Source organism: Eulemur rufifrons, chromosome 7, assembly GCF_041146395.1.
Source record: "Eulemur rufifrons isolate Redbay chromosome 7, OSU_ERuf_1, whole genome shotgun sequence".
In the NCBI taxonomy this organism is placed as follows: domain Eukaryota; kingdom Metazoa; phylum Chordata; class Mammalia; order Primates; family Lemuridae; genus Eulemur; species Eulemur rufifrons.
Window position 1 is genome coordinate 162,741,114 of NC_090989.1, and position 20,441 is coordinate 162,761,554.

Here is a 20,441-nt window from a genome sequence, read left to right on the forward strand (position 1 = left end):
CCGAGCTCTGTTCTATGACCCATGGTTTGTACAGAAAAGAATTTCATATGAGGAAATTCCAAGGCTAATTTTCAGTACAGGTCAACGCATGCAATTTCAAGGCACTCGTATTTGAGGCTGGAAGAGCATAGGAAATAAGAACGAGGCAGAGAGAATTCCCACTGACGGTGTTCTCTTGAACTGACCCGTGAGAAGATGTTTAACCTGTTGAAGAGCAGTGGAAGAACTGGGCAGGGAATGAATAAATTGCCAGCACCATGGAAAACCCAGTGGCTGTCTGAGCATACTAAGGAAGGCCTAATTCATTTAGCAAGCTCATGGAGGGGTTAAGAGCTTAAGCCCTGGAGACTGAGTCTTAGTTCTTATTGTTGCTAGATATGTGACCATGGGCAGGTTACTGAACCTGTTTGTGCCTCAGATTCCTCCATAATAAAATTAGGATGATAATAGTACCTCGCTTTTAGGATTATGAGTATTCAATGAGTTAATGATAGAACTTGCTTAAGCACAGAGAATGGCTCAGCAAATGGTAGCCTTGGTTACTGTTATGGTCATTTCTACTACTCTAGACCATGCCGCAACCATATCTCACCTGAACTGTGGTATTTGTTAGAAGGTACTACTGCAGTAGACTCCTCATTGATCACTCAGCATCTGTCTTACTTAAATTCATTCCCCTTAATGTGGCCAGAGTGACCTTTTACTAAAGCAGATCTGATTATGTCATTTCCAGATGAAAACCCTTCAGTAGTTGCCCATAGCTCAAAGATCAAGTCCTTCATCATGTGGCCCTATTATTTACGGAAGCCTATACTTGACTTCATGGTGCTAATTAAAATCTCAGTGAACTAATTGTGTGATCATTTAATATGTATCTGCCTACTTACACTATGACCTCTATAATCTAATGGGGGAAGAGTTGTCTGTTCCGTCCCTTGTGCCTAGCACAGTGCCTGCCACATGGTGAATGCTCAGGAAATATGTGTTGGGATATCCACTACATATAAAGATTTGTGGGTGGATGGATATGACTAAGTATAAAGAAAGTATAAGAAACAACTTTGATGTGTGGTGCAATAGAAGTTTTCCTTATAGTGTCTCACACAGTTTTGATGTAAACTCTTATTTTGATTCTCTTTAAATGTCACACAATAGGGGCAGAATGGGGAAGAAAGACAGATCAGAAGGAAAGAATAGTCACAGGAGCAAATTTAGCTATTGAGAATCACAACATCATTCCATCTTAACATTTAGAGGATATGATTTTGAGAATCAAGTGTTAGAAGTTTTTTTTTTTTTTTTTACCAAGTTTCTAATGTATTTTGAATTTCAAGTCTGTCAATGACATTTTATGGTGAAGGCATTTTATTTTCTGCATATGTTTTAAAGCTTGAAAGTCTGCATTGTTATCTCCAAACTATAACTCTACTCTATGCCTAGCATAAATGGGGGGAAACATAAAGACCAAATTATTTTTCTTATCACAGTTAAAAACCAGCACTCTCTTCCTATAGATATATAAATTTTCTTAATTTTGTCTTTTATTTGTATGTTAGGTTTTTGCCTAGCAAATAAGTGGTATCCATTAATTCATTTATTCACAAATTCATTTATTCAAAAAAGATTTACTGAGTGCCTAATGGGCCAACTACTGTGTTAGGTTGGGCTACACTTGCATCAAGATGCAAAGCAGATTTTAATAGATAACCCATGTGTGCCCATAACTTTTTTAAGAATGATTTTTCTTGCCATAAATTCAAAATTTATGGTAACTTTTAGCCCTCCCTGTGCTCTCTTAATACATATTTTAAAACTTAAATTGACCACAATAATCGTGTGTGTGTGTGTGTGTGTGTGTGTGAGTTTGTGTGTTGCGGTGGGACTGGGAGAGGTCAGAAGAAATGTCTGTTCCCTCATTGAAGTGGAAATATTTATAAGGAACACTGCTTAGCAATGTCACTGATGACCATTGTCCAGGGTAGCATACGGTACAGCTGTTCCCCTTCCCCTTGAATAATTTCCTGAGAGAAAGAGCTGACTCAGTTTCTTTCAGCTAGAATCCTTTGGACACAGATATGCTGAAATCCAATATTTTGTAAGTTTGGAAAGAGTGGGTAAGTTAATTGCTCTTACCTTCAGTACTTTAGAAAACCCTCAAGTGCATAATGCAGACTTTTGATTCAGAAGGAACGATGCTTAAATCCATTATTTTGATGTTACAGCTGTCTCCGGACTCTTCCCGTGGCCTCAAGTCTCGATTACTTCAGGTGGTGCTGAGCTGAATTATCCCCTTGCTGGTGAGGTAGTTTCTCGCTTAAACGCATGGTGGAAATTATGAAATTTCCTTCTTCCCAAATTTCCTAATCTTATCTTCCAGCGTAACTTAAACAATGGTGAGATTTAGTTGAAACAGATTGTTTGATGAGCACTCAGAAGAGATAATGGGCATCTTGTGGGGAGTATCACGGAGTGAAGAAGTTGAAGAAGAGAATTTTCAGAAATAAAGCTGTGGCTATAGAATAGCCCACCTTTGTTCCAACTCACTAGCACACCCAAATATTGGAAAGGGCAGAGCTTGGTGGTTGAGACTTGTTAGCATCCCCAAGAATCTTCTGTGCAACTTGAAACAGGTCATCAGTGGTGTCTTTCCTCCATGCTCTGCCCAAAGATAGAGCTTTCCTAGGTCAGGGCTGGGGCCCAGGACTCTGTTTGGCAAGCAAGCATTCCACGAGGTTCTATTAATAACACTCGTGTCACACTTCGAGGAGCACACTTAGTTGGCATTTCCTTCAGCCACCAGAATTCTGCCTACCTGAACTTTGGCAGCTTAGATTCCTGCAGAATGATCTGTCCTTGGTCTTATTGAGGGGCCTTTCTAAGAAATGGCCACATAATATATGTCTGTGCATCTTCTAACTCTTCTGTTGGAGATATTGTTTATTTCATGGTTCCTTGGATAAAAATCTAGTGAGATGGTTTTAGACGGTGCCCTATAGAACCCCAGGGTTCCTGGAGTCGCTCCAAGGATTCTACAAATTACAAAGTATTTTCAACCTGAGGGGAAGTATTCAAACTGCCTAAAGAACTTCCCTTCTCTTTTTCTCTTTTATATATTAAAATCCAGAATAAGATTTTCTTTAAACAAACAGTGCTATTGCTAAGTTTTAAAATTGCTGATGTATAATAATTTAATCCTAGCATAGAGGATTGGGTTTTTCATAAAGGTACTTTATTTAATAATATATTTATATATTTTTTATCTTATATTATATATTAAATGTAAATATTCACATACAAATAATGTTTATATATAATATGCATATATAAATTAATATGTATACAAATAAAATATTTCCCTTTTTGTTTTGGCTGCCAGAAAGCAGATGAGGGCAATGGGCACAGCAACCATTTACTTTCTATTTTGGTGCTTTCTCATTTGAGTTAACATGAAAGATAGTATAGCAGAGTGGTTAAGAATATGAACTCAACAGCTAGAGCCCCAGGTTCAAGTAATGGCTCTACCACTACTGGTTTGTGACCTCAGGCATCTCACTTACCCTCAGTTTGAAAGGTTTCACAAACTGTGCCTCAGTTTTCAAATTTGTGCAACCTACTTCATAGGATCCTTGCCAGAATTAAATGAAACAATACATGTACAGCGCTTAGAATATAGTGCCTGGTGCATAGTTAACAACCCTGCTTATTTTGTAATACATATTTGTTAGTATTTATTTTTCACAACAATTCTATGAAGTGCTTATTGGAGTAGAAAAAACTAGAACTCAGGAAGGTCAGTAACTTGCCTAAATTCCCCCATTTGAGTAAAGTTTCTGGGATCCAAACCCTGTCTGTCTCAGTCCAAATCCTCGGACCTTTCTAACACATCACAAGGTTTCCTGTGTTGTCAGAGATAAAGTTAATGCTTATCTCTCTAGATTAGCCGATGTCGTCGTAATATTTATATTCCCATTCCCTCAGTATGGCTTTGATATCCCCTTTTCATTGCCATTTTGATTGCATTATCTTATATATCTCTTATTGTAAGCTGCCTCAGATATCTTTTGAAAACAGGCAGGGAGTACTTTTCAAATAAAATAAATATGTCAAGGAAAATACTCAGGACACGTGTCGGTTTCCTGAGTAAGTGGCCATGTAAGTGTATTATGATTGAAAATAAAAGTTGTGTCATTGGGTTTGAGTCCCAAGGCGAGCATGCCAATATTTTTGGAGATGCTTCTCTCTATAAAGATCTAAGAAAAGCAGTTGCTGAGTAAATCCATGGGCATCTGTTTCCACTGTACTGGATTTACCAAAAATAATTCCACGAATTATATAGAATGACAACAAGATATGAACCCAAAGAATAAAAGGCTGCATTTTTCTTGAAGGTCTGCTACAAAAATTGGAGGTAGAAACTGTGGTTTGGCTGATGTGACAATTGGTTGGAACTTAGATATTGATTGAGTCTAGTTCCTGCAGAGATTTTTTCCTCTCTTGCAAAGTAAGAAAAGTAGGTCAAAACAGATAGCATGGTTGCAATGCATAGCAAGTACCTAAGAAGAAGCTAAAATGATTTAGTGAAAGACTGTGGTAAGTACAGGCTTACCAGTTCGTGAATGCATGGTGTGTCTGTTTTTGTATCATCATCCCCATTATCTTTAATCCTAAGGACAGAGATACACACTAGCAATAATCTCCAGCTCTTTCAGTTTTTGTTATGAAGCTCACAGTTTTCCCTTCCTTATGGGGGATCCTCACCTTTTCTTCTTTTCTGGACAAGAGCTGATTGTTTCCCTGCTGCTTCAAACCTCAGGAAGTGCTTTTATGAGGCACCGGAGCTGAAGCACACTTTCTGGGATTCTCTGAGACTGCAGCCTACACTAGAGGAGCTAGTCTTCCATTAGGACTCTTGAAAACGTGGGTCACTAGAATCGCTGCAGGAAGTTAGTGTGCAGGACATGCTGTGGCTGTGACCTTTGGCCCCAGCCTCTCCATCTCCGCACCACTGACCAACAGGGATCTGTGAGCATTCTGACAGTTACTGCAGGTAGAGGGTCTGTTTGGGAGATGATACCGACCTCATCCCAGGCAGGAGCTTTTCAATAATCTGTAGAGTTGCTTCTAGTAATTTAGACAGTCCCTTCATTCTAGGGTTGCCATGAGCCAATCATTAGCAGGAGCTTCTTAGTCTCAGAACAAAGACTTGTGACACCGAGTGACCAAGGACTCTCTTCTGTGCCATATGGAGCACGGATCTTCCCAGAGCATCCCTTTCAGGCCCTGGGGATTCCTTTCCCTTCCCCAGCCTGATTACTTTAAAAAAAAATCTATTGTATTGGATCAACCAGAATTTTTTTGTTTGATCCACAAGAAGATTCTTCCTGTTTCTCCATGAAGCAATTTCATGGAGGTTCCCGAATGCTCTGGAAAAGCCATCCTCCATTCAGTATGGCAGAAGGGGTGCTTTGATAAGGCTCTGATGGGGTTTCAAGTTAAAAAATGGAAACAACCTTGTCTTAGCTTGGCCTGCCATAGCAATCTTCAACAGCCTAGGTGGCTCATAAAGAACAGGAATTTATTTCTCACAGTTCTGGAGCCTAGAAGTCCCAGATCAGGGTGCAGCCCCGTCAGGTTCTGGTGAAGGCTCTCCTCTGGGTTGCAGACTGCCAGCTTCTCACTGTGTCCTCCATGGAGGAAATAGAGCAAGCTAGCTCTCTCTGGCCTCTTCCTGTAAGGCACAGCCCATCGTGAGGGCTCTCCTTTCATGACCTAAGTACATCTCAAAGGCTTCATCTTCAAATATCATTGCAGTGGGGATTCAATTTCAACAAATGAATGTGGGAGGGACACAAACATTCAGTTCATAACAAACCTAAATAATAAACAATGAGGTAATGATTTTATGTTACAACTAAGTATTTGTTAGTATAATATTATATCAACAAAATAGTACAGAAAATAATAATGTGAGCATATTCCTCATTTTTTAAGAAGCCTGGAAGAAAAAAATAAAAATATATTTAGCACTTACTATGTACTAGGTATGATGCTAAGTGCATTCCACACATCATTATCTCATGTAATACTTGAAGCAAAACATGGAAAAGTTCTACTATGATCTTTATACTATAGATTAGGAAACCAAGGCTTAAAGAGATTAACCAGTTTGCTCAGAATCACTGAATCAGTTAACTTCTGCTAACAAAACAGTGGTTTAAAACAACAAACATTACTCCCCATAATTCTGTGGGTTGGCTGCAATTCTTCTGGACTTTAATGACATGGCTAGGGCTAGATGGTTGAGGATGGCCTCACTCAGATCTCTGGGTTTTTACTGGGATGACAGGACTTTCCATGTGGTCACTGACCCCCAGGAGGCCAGCCCAGGCTTGTTCACATGGTGGTGGGGGGTTCCCAGCCACAAGAGAGGGCAAACCCAAAGACCCAAGCACGTTTCAGGGCAGTGCATCTTGTTTGCTGATGTCCCATTGGTCACAGTCATACTGGGCCAAATCCCAATTCAAAGGGTGAAAAAATAGATTCCATCTCTTGACTGGGAGAGTGGCATAATCACAGTGCAAAGGGGCATGCATGCGTACAGGGGTAGAAAGGATTTGTCGTCTTTTTCAATTTATCCTAATCACAAAATCAGTGAATGGAACAGCTGGTAATAAAATCTAGGTAGTCTCATTCCAAAGCCATATGATATTGCTTACACATATTATAATAATCTTCTTTGGATATCTTAATGCTCTGGGGAATTTTCTTTTAGTTTTATATAATGTGCATGAATTACTCTGAGAATTAAAGTAACTTAAAAAAATCCTACTATGAATGCATTTAGATGCTCTAGGCACTTTGAGTAAAAGACAGTGACGTCACAACCACCTCATTTTACCCCCTTGTCAGTGTGTCTCCTGGCTTGCCAACTTCCGAGGTGTCCATGGAGTCGACCGCAGACTCTCAGAAGTTGCTGTGAATGATGGCACAATAGCTCAGATAAACTCTCCAGAAACAGCAGAGAGTAGCCCTTTGACTCCCACTCAAGTTTCTCATCATGTGAGCCAAACCCACTTCATCCCAGCAGCTCTCTGCTATATAACTGTTCTATCACCACAGGAATTGCTGAGAAATAGCCAATGAACCAAAAGGTTGCAACTAATTGCCTCTTGTATTCATTAAGCCTTGGGAGTCTGAGTTTAGAAATAGTCTTGTGCTGATTCTTCAAGCTGTGTGTGGTTAAAGTGTTCTGGCGATAGAAGTGGTGGGTCATACCATTTATTCATTCCTTCTTCAAATACTGATTGAGTGCCCGCCATGTGCTTGGCACTGGGCTGGGAGCTGGGGATGTAGTAGTGAACAAGACAGATATGTGCCTGACCTCAAGGAGCTTCCATTTCAGTGAAGGAAACAGACAGTTAACAGGTGCACAGGTTACAGACAAGATGACTACACAGCAGTGAAGGTGATGAGATAGAGGGTCACTGGGCATTGGGAAGACGGGGGTGGTTTCTCTGAAGCGGACGTTAGAGCACTAACCCGAAGGATGAGAATGAGTGGGGCCCATGCAGGGCTGGGGACAGGGCATTCCAGGGAGAGAGGAAGCAAATGCAAGGGCCCAGAAGCAGGTGAGGGCTCGCTTGCTGTGCCGGACAAACAGAAAGGAAGCATTGTGCTTTGTTTCTCCTCTGCTCCGTTCTCCGCCACTTCCGGGGCTCAGTCAGTGCAATGGCTCGGTAAGAATGCAGATAACCAAATCAGGCAAAGTTCATAACAATATGGCAGATAAAAATGTCAATTTTTAAATGAGAAATATGACTTACCATCCCAAATAGTATCTTTTCACATATTCGACAGTTTATGCCATCAAAATCAGTATTCATGAGAAGGGTGATCATTTCTGGATTAAAAATCTAATACCTAAGTGTAATTCTAATATACTAGCGAATGCCCATGGGATTAAATGGTACTGAATATATCTGTATGTGATTGTCATTCAGTAATTACCTCTAGTAAAATCATGAGCTTATGGATGCTTAAATTTGAAACTAGTAAAAAGTATAAAAATTACAGCATAATTTTTGGTTTTCTAAACCATTAGGATCATTTAGCAGAAATTTTCCTGATATAGTTTTTTTCCCAAAGTACATTTTTGTTGTCTTCCCACTTCATATATAATTATCTGCACTTTGTCAGTGAAACTGTTTTATCACTTCATCTGTGCAATCTTACTTTATTTTAGGTTTACAAAATGCCATTGATTTAACAAATACTTATTGAGTACTGTTCTATCCCCAGCACCAGACTAGGTGTTGAGAATGCAAAAACAAACGAGACATGATCTCTGTCCTCTTGGGCATGTTGTTATGTGCCTCTTAGGGCAAGTCTTCCCATTGCAAATAGACAATTTAAAATTCGCTACTCCCTAAAATTCATCAGTGTTATAGAACTAGTTTCTATAGCAGTTTACCCCCAAGCTTATGGGGTAAATAGAGAAATATGATTTTACCACCTACTTTCAGAGACAAAAAATAAAAACAAACTCCTACCAAAAAAATTCCTCCCAAACTCTGCCAGCAAAGTGATGGGCCCTGACATGGGTGCTGGCGGTCAGCAAGATGGAAGTCAAGGGTTGTTTCAGATAAAGGGGAGGGATCAAATGCAGACACTAAGCATTCACAGTGTGTGTATATGTGTCTGTGTGCAACCGAACATACAGCTCTAACAGAAAGAAGCTGAAGGAGTTGAATGGAGCATTAAGTTTTGAGTTGCAGCCTTCAAGGCATGGCCTGCAACCTAGTTTCTGAAACCTCCCATATCTTAGAGATGCAGAAACTAGAGTGCTGAGTGGGCCAAACTGCACAGCCCACACCACTGGGGCTCTTATGGTCTGATTCTGATCAAGAGCTCCATTATTCATTGGCCAGGTATGGCTGGCAGAGAAGCATCCATTAGTTGGGTTTGCTGGCAGGAGGTGGAGATCTTTGAGGTTGAGAGAGAGAGAGAGAGAGAGAGTGTGTGTGTGTGTGTGTGTGTGTTTCAATAAAATTTAGCTTTGCTAGGGTTGTTGCCAAGAATAAAAATGTAGCCTGGGACAAAGTGTGTGTTTCAATGCAAGGAGACTGAATAATACTGCTTTGTCTTATAGATGTTGCTGTTATTGCTGTTCATTTTTGCTTGAGAAAATGTCTTGCTGTAGAGTGCTCAATGTTTAGAGGCACGATGAGAAAATCCACAGTTTGCAATTAGGTAACTCGCAAGGTCAGTCAGCAAAAGACAAGATCCAATTGCTTCAAAAGTGTTTTACTTGACAACAAAGTTTGGCTAAACTATTGCAGTCAAATACTCCATGGTTGCTCGATGTGTAATTTCTGTAATTTTAGTCCCCAGTGGGGTGAAGAACAACGGCAGATATTGTACAGTGAGAGATAGGATATTTCTTGATAAAAAATAATGGTTATGAACTTCAAAATGTTAGGTTGAGTGAAAGAAGTTGGCACAAAGGAGTATGTAGTATATGGTTTCAATTTTATGAAGTTGAAAAACAGGCAAAATTTATCATTGCTGATAGAAATCAAGGAACTGATTGGAAAGGGATGTGATGGAACTTTCTGAGATGATAGAAATGTTTTATATCTTGTTTTGGGTGGTAGTTACACTTTAGATCTGTGCATTTTAATGTATGTAAATTATACCTCAATTAAAAATGAATAAAACTGAACACTTCAGATCTGTGCACTTTAATGTATGTAAATTATACCTCAATTAAAAATGAATAAAATTACACACACACAAAGATATCTGTTAAATATAGTAATTCTCAAATATTGTTTTTTTTTTCCTGAATTGATCCTCATTTAAATATAGTGATTACTTCTGGCTTAAAGGTGTCTTTCTTTTACCTGTTTGCCAATGAGAATTTGATTAAATAAGTCTTAAACCTGGATAGCCTTGCCAGTTTTCCCATTGTAAATTATTATAACTGGTATTGGTGAACTGTGGTTTACATCCTAGGTCCACCTTCTATGGACTGATCCTTGTTTAGACAAGGTATAATTTACAACTCTTCAAGTCTTAGTTTTTTAATTTGTAAAACGGAGATGATTAAACTTGCCCGAAGATTGTTGTGGGATCAAATGAGATAATGTATGTTATAATCTTGCTATTCCAAGTGTCATCAGTGGACTGGCAGTGTAGCATCACTTTGGAGCTAGTTAGAAATGCAGAATCTTGGGCCTCACCCTGGATGCATGGACTCAGAATTAACAAAATGCCCAGCTACTGTATATGCACACTCAAGTTTTAAAAGTGCGATCTTAAAATACACTTCCACTCAACATAACATTCTGAGGTGCATAACCATGCAGCCAACAAACTGCATTTCCAGATAGCTTTTCAGGACACAATTTCATAAGGTGTGGGAGTGGCCTTAAATCTATGTGAATTCAACGCACAATATCAGAACACTGAGTAATTTCTGTGACTTCAAAGGTGGCGAGAGATTTCCACCCTGGAACTCGACTTCCGTCCCCCCAAATCGGTTCCTAGCCAGTCTCGGTAAAAGCTGCTGCCATCCACTCAGTACTCACACTGGCAGCCTCCAGGTCGGCCACGATTCTCCTCTTTGGGTGACCCCGTCCCTGTCTGATCCATGCGCATGTCCCATCAGTGCCATCTGCAAATTCTACCTTCTGTCCCGCTCCACCCCCTGTTTTCATTAGGCTGCCACCATCTCTTATTTGGACAACTGTCCCCTAGGGGCTCCCCACTTTCTCTGCGTGCTGTTTGATCATTTCCTAAATGACCGAGAAAACAGATCACATCACACCCCTGCTGAAAACCCTTCCCTGCGTTCCTGTTTGCTTAGAATAAGTTCAGACTCCACACCTGCACCTGGAGTGGCCCACAAGGTCCTGCCTGAACTGTGTACCTTTGCAGCCCCATCTGGCCCTTCTCTGTCTCACTCGCTCTGCCCGACCACATTGATCTTCAGGTCTTCCAGCATGCCCGTGTTTTCTGCCTTGCAGAGGCTGCTCTCTTGCCTCAATCTTTCTTCTCCCCTCCTTTGAGTGCTTAGCTCATTTTTGTCCTTGGAGTCTCAGTGAATCCCTTATCTCCTCAGAAGTGTCTTCCACAAGCGCTCAGCTCTACCTAAAGTAGACCCCACTGTCAACCTCCACCTCAGCCCCTTGGTTCCTTCCTTCAGGACACTTCATTACAAGTTGCAGTCGTTTTGCATATTTGCCTTTCTATTTTTGTTTTATCTTTTCTTGTAGAATAATAGGGCTCGTATCTGTATTGTTCACCGTTGTATCCCCAGGGTCCAGCTCAGTGCCTGGCACAGCGTGGGGTACTTAACAGATACTGGTTATGACTGATTGACTACGCAAATGAATGAATGCATGAACAAATGCATTCCTTTGCACAGCTGGATGGCTGCTTAATTACGTGAAGCTGTCTCGAATTTACCCCTTGCAGAAGTAAAAAAAATACCCACCTCTTAATTCTAAACTCATCACCCTCACACCAGATTGCTGAATGCATTGTTATAATTCTCAAAAAATTACTCAAAAAAAGAAAGAAAAGCAGAATTCATTTGTGGAGCTTGTTTGCTTTGTATCCCTGGTCCTCCCCTGACCTCTTTTTTGCTTTTGGAGAGGGCGCCTCCCTTGCATTGGTTTCGTCAGTCCCAGTCCCTGGCCCCCTGCTGATGGAAGCCACAGGAAACACAAGCACAGCATCACCTTTAATTAGCAGGAGAGGAGCCTGCCTGATATACACAGATAGTGCCTTGGTAACAAGAAACAGAAAAATGTAAGGCAGGACTAGGTTCATTGGGAAAGAACTAGAAAACGAAAAAGAATAATTTTATCCTGTTTTAACATGATGTTGTTAATCTGTATTGCCCATTATCACCGAGAGTGTCTTGCCTGGTGACGTATGCTAGCTGTAGGGCTGCTCTTTGCTCCGCCAGTGTAGCTAACTCGAGGGACTGGCTCCCCATCCATCATAATAATTAGTTTGTCATAATTTTCTGCCCTTCCTGGCTCTGCAGTAAAAAGATAGAAGAGGCATTTAAAGTGACTCAGGAATTGTTCCCCAAATTTTCTCTCTGTTCTTTATGGGAACAGATAGCTGTATTTCTGCCCTATTTATTTTATGTTTGGCCTGTGATAATGAAGTATATTTCATCTGGAAGTATATAGCCTTAATTTTCATGTTCTACTTGGAAACATCTCGCTGTTTGATTTTGTTTCAGCTCCACAGTATATAAAGAGAGCCCACGCTTCTTTCTGAACTCACCCATCACCCACCAGAGTTAATTCTAGTTTCAGGACCAACATTATGACTTCATGAGCCGACTGCATAATAACATGCACTGGATCTGCAGTACTTTAGTGTCTGTCATGTTTTCCTTGTTTTATGTCTTGATTCTCACAACAGCCCTGGCGTGTAGAAAAGGCAGGGGTTATCCACATGCCCATTTGACAGACCGAGGAACAGAAAGGTCACCTGACTTGCCAGGCCACACTGCTCGAGCAAGGAGGTGCTGGGACTCGAATCCAGGTGTCCTAGTTGTAAATTCCAGCAATTTCTCCTGCTGCTGCTGCTGGGCTTGCTTCTGCTGAAATGGAAATGGGCAATTTTCAGTTATTCTTCCATGTCCTCATCATTGTGAACAAGATAAGCTTGCCTTCCTGCGATAGGAAAAGGGAAAGGCAGTTGGTATAAAAATATGGGGTTTCTGGCCTAGGGCAGGGGTTCTCAAATGTAAAATATTAGGCTCCACTTCAGGCCTCTTTACTGATCAGAAATCTGGGGTGGGGCCCCACAATCTGTGTTTTAACAAGCTCTCCAGGTGATTCTGATGCAGGCTAGAGTTTGAGAAGCACCTGTCTGGTGGTGGAGAAGATGAGGAGACACAGGGAAGAGGAGAGAAGAGAGAAATGACATTGTGTGCCCAGGGCATGGACTCTGGGGCCAGGCTGCTGGGTTCCTGTCACCGTCCTGCCTCTTCATTCATCCACAAAGTATTTACTGAGCATTCACTGTGTGCCAGGCACTGTGCAGATGCTTGGAATGTACCAGTGAAGAAACCAACGATCTCATGATCTTGACGGTTTGCCTTACACTAACTGGCTGAGAGATGGAAGAAGCAAATCGCCCTGTCCTTTATTTCCTGGCCTGTAAAGGGAGAACACTAACGGTGCCTCATCATGGAGATTTGGCAAGGGCGAAACTGAGACCACTCAGTGCCCGCACACAGTTCGGGCTCCACAAGCACTTGCTCTTGTCCTCGTTGCACTCTGTCGCCAAGTGCTGTCGACAAGCTGACGGTGCCATCCCTTGTCACTGTTCCAAACTGTTATCATGAGCCCCAATGAGATATATCATTTCCTAGAGGAAGCATGAGATAGACAGAGATCACCGAGATACTTAAAGTAGATGCTCAAAATATCCCATTTGAAAGTGTCCCGAGGACTCAGGGACCCAGCTGATAAGACCTATTGTTGAAATATTCAGGTTTGTCATATTTCAAGTGTCCTTGTGGCAATATCGGCCTGAGTCCTCTGGGAAGAAATATGTCCTTGGCACTGTTTCTGAGTCGTCTGACCTGACATACATGCAGGGCTTAAAGACGAGGGACGTATAGAGTGATTTCAAGAGCACAGAGCTTATGTAAAGATATCTTTGATTTAAAAGTCTGGCTGCTCCAGGAAGGCAGCGATGGAGTGAAGATGGGTCTTTCTGGGGTTCACTTCAGGGCCTCATTTCCCCAAATATAACATTGTTTGTGCTGTATTCAAAGCCTGGCTCAAATCTCAGCTCCTCTAAAACGTGGTCTCACGTTGGGTCTGCCTGTGTGAAATTCTCTAGTCAGGGCTTGGTGCTCTCCAATACCGCCAGTGGAGCTGACATAGTTTAGCAGCCTGAGAAGCAAACTGCCGTGGCTGTTGTGTGACGCTGTGCTCGTTCCTTGACATCCTTCCCACCCAGTATAAGACTGTGGTGAAAGCTGTACTGAGAAGGTGGTGTAGGCAAAAGTCAAAGGTGGGCCTCCTAAACCACCCCACATATAAAGATTGTGTGGTATGTTTGTTGGGTGTGTCAAAGAGAGAGAGAGAGAGAGAACAGCTGTGTGGGCATCAGAGCAAGACAGAATAAGAAAGGAGGCAGAGAGAGGGGAGGGAGGAGGAAGGAAGGAAGCTGGAAGAAAAGGGAGTAGGAGGAATGGAGGGAGGGAAGAAGGAAGGGAAGGAGGAGGAAGGCGAGAAGGGTAGGTAGGAAGGAAAGGAAGGGAGGAAGGAAGAGGAAGGGAAGGGAGGGAGGGGGAGAGGACTTGGGCTTGCAGAGATGACTCTCGAAGTCCCTGTAGCCACCCTGCAGCCTGAAGCAGTAGAGAAGACAGGGCCGTGCACCTGCTGTCTGTCGGTGGGACCGAATGCCAGCTGGATCCGCTGCAGCACAGGTGGCCTGACACGCGTCTCTGTGTGGAGCGAGAGGCTGCGGGAGGGCGCATCTTGTATGGAGAGTCCTCCAACTCAGCGTCCCTGAGTCCCAGCATCTGTTATACAATGTGGCCCGATGGCTGGAGAACCTCTGCTCATTGAGCCTGTGCCTCTACCCTGAGATTCACACACACATCTGCATCTTCCTCTGGACTTTGGGCTCTCGGAGGGCAGGGTCACGTCTTATGCTTCACATTTAGTAACAATCGTGAGGTTTATATAAGGTAGTGGAATTATTTACCGAGAACTTTGTCCTATTTCTTGGGAAAAAATAGAACCATTGGGGTACAGTTTTCCTGGTCACTCTGTTGATTATAAAGGATGCAATGATTCCTCCTTTTAATCACTTCTTAATGACAAACCCTTACTGAGCCAAAATTTAGTGGAGATTTTGTTTTGTTTTGTTTTGTTTTTCTTTACCACTCCCCTGCCCTGCCCCATTCGAACAAGAATATAATGCTCTGGAGAATACCACATATTTCAGATCTAAATTTAAAGAAGTCAGCCTCAATTGCTCACTTAATTAAATTTTCAGTAGTCTCTTTGGAGATATTTATGGACTTATTTTCACACTTTTCTATTTTCCTTTTCCTCCAGTTGAGTAGTAGCAAATACAATGTGACAACCACATTACTGTACATGTCAGTTTTTTACAGACCAAAGGATTGATTTCCTGATAATCATTTAATAAGGTAATTTTCCTGGGACACAGACTCCCAGATCTTCCGGTTTACCCTATTCACATATTGCATTATATGTTGCCTTAACCACACATGATACCCCAGAGAGAAGCACAGCCCATCTGAGTTGGGCAGACACACTGTTTGAAATTTGAGGATTTCCTCTGTGGCGTGTAGCTAAAACCCAGAGATCTGGACATGTGCTCTACTATCCAAACATTTTAAAAGTAGAAGCCACAGAATAAGATTAGATCCTCAAACTTTCCATTGCCTAAAAACTACAGAATATATAAATTCCCAGTTTCAGGACAAGGTTTCATTCAATTGTGAAATATTCAAGCCAATTTTTGCAATAATGATACCGAACACTGTGTAACATTTAAAATATCACTGCCTGTCTTTCACATCCGTAGCTTCCAGTGTCTCCGTGATATGTGCCAGGAACTTTGCTAAAATGTTTTGATGCCTTTCCTTATGGAACCCTCACAATGCCTTGTGGGATAAGTGGTTACTGTCTCTATTTTATAAATGGAGGAACTGAAGCTCAGAAAGAGTAACTGATGCCCCAGGTCACACAGCATCTGGTCTCAAGTCCAGATCCTCCGATGACTAAACCCGTAGGATTTTCACTACTCTATTTTTGTTATATATATAAAAACAGAATCTGAGATGAAAAAAGCCCAAAATAGTGATAGAAATAATAGACAATGAGAAGCAATACATATTCCATAAATTAGAGTTTTATATTGAGAAAGACACAAAATAATAGACTTTCAGACTCATCTTCTTCATAAAGATATTTAGTATTACGGATTTTAAAAAATATTCAAGAAAAATTTAAAAAACAAAGAGGGTACATGCCCTATCAGGTATCAAAACACACTGCAGAGTGGTGGCAGTTAGAAAAGTGTGACATTCACAAAGGGACCAAGACAGAGAGCCTGAAAATAAACTCTTAAAAAAATGAAAATTTTGTCTATGAGAAAGTTGGCATTTAAAATAAATGGGGAAGAAGTGGGCTGATTATTCAACAAATGGTGTGGGGACATTGACCATTTGGAAAAAATAAATGTCCCTATCTCACATTATTTATGGAATTATTGTATTGAAAGTCTAAATATTTTTAAAATTATGTATTGGAAACCATAAGGTTGCATTCCTATGAGAAGGACTCAGGTTTGAGCTGTAAAGTAGAAAATGTATTAATATTTTCCCAGACTTGAGAAATAACTGTTCACTCTTCAGACAACTATATCAATACAATGTTTCATATCTGAGCAGGTGCTGCTGACTGCACCTGAAACATGGTTATATTAACCCATCTCCTACTCACTTACCTGGTCCCCTTGGTAATCAGAGGATTTTACTTTGGAGAGATCTAGCTGGGATTGGGGCTGTAAGACTTTGCTATGGAAGAAAGCAAAGCCAACCTCTCCTAACTCCCCATCCACCCTGTGGTGCAGGCTAGGTGGCCCTGCAGTGTGTTCCCATGGCAGCGGGGATTTCCTGACTCCATCATTATTGTTGCTGACTGTTGTGACTTTCTTGCAAGATTTTACATTTCAACAGAATGAGGGCCCTGTCTGCTTTGCTCACGACCAGGCTTACTCCAATATGTGGTCAATCCCAGTGGTCAATAGTACTTTGTGCAATATATAAATAAGCATGCTTCGGGCTTTGTGGACAGAACCAACAAAGAGATTTGTAGGAAAAAAGGCCAAAAACGTTTAATAGGGTGATTGGCAGGCCCATAGAAACATTCTGGGCCAGATGGGAAATGTGTGTGCTTGTGGTTTCTGAAGAGGTCTGACAAATCAGGAGAAAGCATGGGAATGTACCATCCCAGGTCAGGATGGCTGTCTAGAGGCAAGTGGACAACGACATAATACACCAGCTACCCCTTTCTGAATCCTTACAACATGCCAGGCACTGTGCTCAGAACTTTCTGTACACTCTTCCATTTACTCTCTACAGTAACCTTAAGGGATGGATACTATCATAGTCATAATTTTCCATAAGAGGAAACTGAGCCTCAGAGAGAGTAAGTATCTTTCCCAAGGTCACTCAGCTAGTAAATGGGAGAGTTGGAAGACGAAATCAAGCCTGTTCAAATGGACTCCTCACTGCCTCCCTATAGACTGAACTGAGTTTAGTGAAAAGGATGCTGTTTAGGTATAAGAAGCTCTTGCATTCCTAGCTCAATATCCTGGTTCTTCAGTCCTTTCCAAATCACTTCATCAAGACAGTCAGTATGAACAACTCAAAAAAGAGCAACCCTAACAAATGAAACCTGCCCCTTGGGGACCTCAGCCCTCCTGTGGGTGAGAAATGATTTCTGCTGCCCTGGGTCCAGGGCCCTCCCTGGGGGTCAGTGCTTCCACATTGCAAAGGGATGCTTGCAAGACAGATGGCGCTCTTGAGCTTCCCAGCAGGCCACCTGCTCTAACAACATACACTTCACAGAGAGCTCAAACGTGGTGAGCTGCTAACACCCACCAAGAGCTAACCTTGTCCACATGGAATGTTTCTGCAGTCCTGCAGCTGCCTGCTCAGTCTTCTGCACAGGGCCAAACCTCAGACTTATGAGCTGCAAATTAGTAATGGCTGTTAACCAACTGGATTACTGCAACTGGTGATCAACAATTTTAATTTTCAGTGACTGATTGCCTCATTCTGTAGGAAGTTAGTGCTATTAACCTGTGCAATAATTACTTGGCTTCCGCTAAATAGATCTGTGTTTCCTAAATGAATTACAGGCACTGGCCTAAATATGTCTTAGTTTTCTTTTCTGCGTTAGGAAATGTTGAAAATTTGCAGAAAAATACCAAAACCGGTAAAAGTAGAACAATTTTTCTTATTTAACTTGTCCATTTCCAACATTACTTTTGATGAATAAGCAGAAATGAAACAAAACAAAATATTTTCATAAATGTTACTATTTGAACAATGATTTGAAGATAAAAGGTTCAAGTTCCTAATTGGAGGAAGTGATAGGAAATCTATCAGTTGACTGGAGAATGAAAATAAACTATTCAAATTAGCTTTATGTGGCCTATGGATATTTTAATCCTGGAAAACCAAAATTAACTAGGCTAATTTTAAGAAAGAATAGCATTGATGTAGGTGTTTCTGACTCACATGAATGATTTTATATAGAAATATACTATACATGTGATTACTAAATCCCAAGAAATGACCACTCTTGAAGGAAAATAAAATTGGTGCAGAAGATGCATTTAGTTATGTGACCTACACTCAAATGAAATATCACTGACCTACTAAATAAAAACATAGTGATGTGAATTTCATCATATAGTATTCTGGCACAGTTCTGTCTCTCACATAAACAGGTAGTTCAGTTCCCTCAAGATAAAGCTGGTTGCCACTCCATGGCCTCTTTTCAGAGGATAGGTTCTTCAGCAAGGAAATCTGGGGGCAGATGGGGCAGGTCCTCTGCCCTGCTCAAGAACCAGTCTCGTTTAGGGAGAGGAAAAGAACTTTTCCTTGAGGTTTGGAGGTCCCAGTATGGATTATGAACAGAGTGGTGGAGAAAGGAGAATTCAGCCTCAGGAACCTTCTTAGACAGATCAATCTTGGTAGTGACTTGGGGATCTAGAAATTGATTCCCTTAAACAACTTCTGTTTTCCATGTCTTGGAAAGTTCCTGTGTACCCTACCCAGGAGTATCATGTCCCAGTTTAGAGTTACCCAGTTGGGGCATGAGGTTTTTATGGATTGCCTCTTACAACATCTCATAAGGTGTCATTCATAGGCAAGGCAAGGCTGAGTGAACATCGGAGTCGAAGTGGTTTAGCCCATTTTTAATACCTTTTGTCTGGCTACAGAGGCAGGTAACTCCTGGGCCAAGTCCTGGCTCACGATGATGTGTGGCTGTGGGAAGAATTATTCTACCTCCCTGAACTTCAGTCCCCTCATCTGTTAAAGGGGGATGGTATCATCCTTCCCCGTAGCACTATTGAGATGATCAAATAAGATAATGTGCATACATTTTTACATTTAAATTTCAGGTAGTCAGTTGGTGGTTTATGAATTGACATATTGATGCAGGATTCAACTCAGATACATTAGTGGCAAATGGTCAACACATGTGACCCCCAAATCTTTTGCTTAGAAGTTGAGCTTTCTCTGTAAGGTATGTGGCTGCAGGAAAGTAGTTTCCTTAGGAAGACACTCAGAGATCCAGCTCAGTCACACTAAGAGTTTGAGAAATGCTTTGAAGTGTAAATAGTGCAAGCCTTAGGTTACCTAATGGAAGATATCTGACCATAAACTGGTAAAAGAACATGAAGGGATTTCTGCAAAATGCACTTCTCCTCACCTCAACCAACTATCAGTTATGTCCTAAGTAATGAGAATAGATAACCACTATGTAAATGAATAGAGATATTCAAAATTAAATAATTTTATGGTACTAAACAGTTGATCATGAACAAATTAAACAGTTATGTGGTTCGTATAATATCCCCTCGCATATCAGATAGCATTGGTCTTCATATATATCGATAAGCAAAAGACATCCATAAAATTATAGGCTCTGAAGCCTTCCAGAGAGCTTCTCATAGATAGAACTCATTTATTGTAGGTTACACCAGTAAGTCAATTCAACTTAGTTGGATAGCTCATAACTGTCCAGGCTGCTGTATTTACTGAGCTATTCACTGCCTTTTTCCCAGGCATGCTTGAGAAAATTACTTGTAACACTATTTCTCTTCTGGGCACAATCAAGTGTTTTAGAATGAACTCCATAACTGCAGATTCAATGTAGAATTGGGCTCGGTAATAATATAAAAAAAATATGGCTTTAATAATGCCTTGAAGTTGCCTGGAATCTCATGACTTTCCTTCTCCTAGTAATTCAACCAGATAACTTATCAGTGAGTATTTGTGAGTATAAAGAGCCGGACACTTGAAGGTATGACAAAAACTTTAAGGTTACGGTAAGAGGATCAGGATCAATATCTTCTAGGAGTCAGCTCCTTTGGAGGGAGGCCACCACCCTCACCTGGGACATTGTACCTCCTTCACAGTGAGAAGACAGGGCTCTGGGACAAAGGGAGGCTCCTTGCCAGGTGGTTTGGTTCCTCTCCTGGGATCTTCCAGTTGTTTCTCTCCATTGCTGAGTTTATGTAAACCTTTAAGGAGATTCTCTCCCCTGCGTGTGTTCTTCTTCCTTTCAAGTATGTTAAAATACTTTGCAAACTATAAAGTGTGGTATAAGTATACAAGCTTC